Genomic DNA, 4,496 nt, shown 5'->3' with positions numbered 1-4,496 from the left:
AAGTCAATAATCACTCTTAGCCACATCATTGATAATTTTGACTTATCTTGCAGACTTTTGTTCCTTCCTGTAGCTGTCATTATCATGCCAGGCGTCAGCAGGAGTAATGAACAGGTTACATTTCCTTCCAAGAACGTCAAACAGAAAATGAGACTCTAGTCATGTCTGTTATAATCTTAGCTACGTTGATGATAGGAAATACTGTCCATTGGACAAATGGGTCATTTGGTAATGTTAGGAAAAGTGTTCGTTCAACAAAACGGAGAATTGTTCGCGCAGGATTATTTAAGGTGTTCAAGTTTCATGAGAAACTCTTTCAAAGAGACGAGATACCTTACGATAGGTGCAAGCATTAAATAATCAAATATTTGCATACTCCACTTGTATTCCTTAAAGTCAGGTTCGAGTACAGCTATACTTTGTGCGTGCACTTACTGCAGGGAGGGTCAGTTTTAGGGCGAGCGTGGCCTGAGGAAAAAATAAATGCACAGGGTTGCTTTTATACTTTTAATTTTTTTTTAAATAATTTCACTTTTATTAAATTATAAATACGGGGCCCTTCCATTTTTTTCCCTGTTGAACATACTTCAAAAAAGGTCGACACTTTTTTTTATTTAATTTTGTGCATATTTAATTATATGCCCTTTTTTAGAAAGTCAATATTTATTTACTTTCTCACTTTTTTTTAATACAAGGTTCTTCTTTTTATATTATTTATGTCCTTTTTGTAAAAAATTATTGTTCCCCTAATTTTTATTACAAAAAATGAAGGCAGACAGCAAATAACTATTTTTTTTTAATTGTGGCTGTAATTATGATGCTTGGTTTGAAAGTGACAATTGATAATCTATTCCTAGAACACAGCAATGCTTTCCATGACAAATTAACATTGGTAAAGAAATACTTTTCTACCCATTCCTTATTGAATAAACGACATCCATTTTCAATTTTTGTTTTTTTAGATTGTTTCAAACTGCTCATTACATGGATAAATTTATCAAATAATAATAACAAAAGAGGGATCAATACTTAATTACACATACCGAGTGATCCATTGAAATCTGAAAATTTACTAATTCAATAACTAATTAAGGTTGAGGGATTGAAATTAATTCATATTTAGATATATTATGGAATAAAAAATTTTTTACAAAACAAACCATAGCCATCTAGCGCACTTACAAGTCGAAAAAAAATACATAAGTAAGACGTGCCAAGACTTCAGGAGGCGTCTTGAGGCCATTGCAAAGGCCAGAGGGGGATACATAAAAGCTTAGAGGAGACAATATAGCTTGCTAAATAATTTTTTTTTACGTATTAATTGGCTACGTAAATATATATTGCTGAAGTATTGATTGTTCTGATTTCAGTGTACCATACGGTATATTTTCTTTCAGGAAAATATATTGACTTAATAATATTTTATCTTAAAGGTTCTTTTATATGTGGTTAAAAAGTCACGTATGTCCAATGTATGAGCCTATTGTGGAAATCAAACAAAGCGTATTACGTATTACTTTACAAAGGGTTGCATAGAAAATATATGGATTTACAAGGTTTTATTTGAGGCCCATTAGTGAATATCCTTTTTATAAAGCTGCTTGTGAACTGAGTCTAAGCAAAAACCCAAAATTCAAACGTTTTGGGTTTTAACAAGATCTTATTTAGTATTCTTATTCTAAAAGCAAACAGAAATATTAATTTTTTGATAGAATTTTTTATAAACTATTTCTTAATTTAATAGAGCTTTGGGAGTACCCATCATTTTTTGGTGAGGTGGCGTGTGTTTTAACTGTTTATTGTGCAAAATATTTATATCTTTTAAATACAAATTATATTTTTTTAAACCTTTATTTAGACAGCAAATAATTTATAAAAAAACCAAATGATCTAAAATTCTCTGGTAAAGATGCATTTGCAAAAATATAACTAAACATTATAGTTAAAAATTTCTTCTCTAGATCATCTCTTACATATATAAAATACTCATATCTCTAATCTAATATCATTAGGATCTAAAATAAATAAAATACAAACATATAACATTAACAGCAAATTTGTTTTTAAACTAAAAACTACAACATTATATTTTTCAGCTGTCGTTTGGTTGCATAATAAAACTTTTTAATTAATAATAACAAGTATAAAACCATAATGAAATGAGTCTTCAATTTTTGGGTACCTACTTTGTAGTTCTAGTCATTTTGTGGATCTTTGACATGAGATCAATGGGTGTGTAGAGTTCATGATTTCTTTTGTGTCTTTTTTTATCAAATTTAATCTCGTTTTACAACCTTGTATGTTGATTACGTTAATAAAAAATATATAGAGAAAGAAAGCCTATTGCTTTGTCTCATCTTTATCACGATTAAAACCTTGGACGAGGAAAATAATTCGACTAGTTTTGATTTCGAGGCCAATTTATACAAAGTTTGTTTCCACTCCATGAATTCTTGCCCTTGTTGTCATGAATAAAGGTGGATTTGTTCTAGTACCAAGCCTGAAACACCAACGTACGAAACTCATTTTGCCAAGCCCGAACCTTCCAGCCCAACATTTCTTTAAAATGTAAATAATTCCTTTAGAATGACGTCATCCTCTATTATGAAAAATAAACTGACGATGTTAAAAACTTTAAAACAACGTTTTCTATAAGGAGGTGACAAGGCCTGCAATAGACTCTTACATTGTATTTAGCTGTTAACTTAAGCTCAAACATAATGTAGACAAAATTAACGTTGTACCGTAGGGGGAATATTGGCCTTTAATATATACATTAAAATCGGTCCAGTTCCATTCCTAGGTATTTATGTTGAAAAACATCTCCTATTTTAAAACAACCTCCTCTATAGATAAACATTACAGTATTATCTCAAATATTAGATTAAAGTCCTTCAGTAGATCTTCAATTATCTGAGATAATTATGGTTGTATTAAAGTATTTTAAAAGTTTATGGTCACCATTTTAAAGCACAACTGACGTCATCAACAATCAAATAGAATCGGTCTAAACTATAGGGTTTTTTTTGGATAAAAAACATCGGACTTTTAGCTAAGTTGGGATATGAGTTGTAGGGCTTCGGGCCAAGGCTTTTGGGACTAAATATGATAATCTATATATACAATAAAGGTAATCCAATATATACTCAAAATATACTCGAATTTAAAATATCAGCATGCAATAACTAATTGATTATTTGTAAGTGGAACACTTACAAATATAAATGATAAGTTACATTTATTACTATCCTCCAGAAATGGCGAAAAATTAAAAAAAAAAAATAACAGTAAATCAATATTTACAATTTTAAAATACAATGCAAAGGATCTGAAGGACTCTTATTCTCTCCTGGCGACAACAAGTATGAAGAATTTTCGTCTAATATTAAAAATTGGAGAATTTTATGGAAATTATTCTACATAGATCAAAATATGTGTGAGCCTTCTTCATTTACAAAACGTCTCTTTTTATCTATGTAGAATTTTATAGAGGGAGTTGGAACGGCTGGGATGAATAAAAAAGTGAAATGTGAAATATGTTCCAGGGAAAATCACATCAAAAAAGGGAAGTACGTCCACACATTGAAGACATGCCAAGAAAGAACATACAAAAGAACTGGAGAGATCTAAAGAAAAATCGAGTCAACCTACGCTAAAATGCCTTATAAACAGTATAGATTATCAAATTTTGGCCCCAAAATCCGCGGAATGGCCCGAAAAACGACAATTTTTTAGCCCGAATCAGCTTGAAGTCCGATCCACCTCATATGCCTCATTTCTCACATTGAAAAAAAAGAAGAATCGAAGAAATCAAAAAAAAACTTATTTTAAGCAAAATAGATAATGAATTCACTCAACCTCGATTATAAAAGCTATTATTCGTATATTTAGCCATTTTAAAAAGGGGATTATGAAGATAAATAAAGAACAACATTTAGTCAAAAAAAAACTTAGCGGATACCCACGGAAAATTTGTGAATACGAGCCCATAATAAATATAATTAATTCATGAACTCAAGCAAAAGATGGTTCCAGTATGGAATGTCCTCCTCTTCATTATTTCTTAAAAAGTCACTCTGAGATGCTTATGTGGATTAGAAACTGAGACAAGCAGACACATGTTCTACAAGTGCTCAAGGATCAAGGTATTAGGGAGGCCGTAGAGAGGAATATTCTTGTGAAACTAGACGTCCTAGACTGTCTCACAACGACGTCGATCCGTCATGCAAACATGTAGAAAATTTGAGAGTTTGGTTGTGAGCGTCCTCTCAATCCTCTACGCAATCTGGTGCAGAGGGAAGGGATCTTAGGCGGTTAATGGACGGACGGATGTGTAAAGAAAAGTATGGATGGATGATGGGAAATATATGTATAATAAAAGGGTGTTTTATATATATGTATATGTTTTCTACTTTTGACAAATTATTGGCTTTAAAATGATAGATTTATTATTCTTAATTTTACACAGTCTTTTTACGATCAACTGGAATTTCTAA

Source organism: Lepeophtheirus salmonis, chromosome 13 (assembly GCF_016086655.4).
Source record: "Lepeophtheirus salmonis chromosome 13, UVic_Lsal_1.4, whole genome shotgun sequence".
Lineage (NCBI taxonomy): Eukaryota > Metazoa > Arthropoda > Copepoda > Siphonostomatoida > Caligidae > Lepeophtheirus > Lepeophtheirus salmonis.
The sequence above is the reverse complement of the archived record's forward strand: the minus strand, read 5'-3'. Positions refer to the sequence as shown.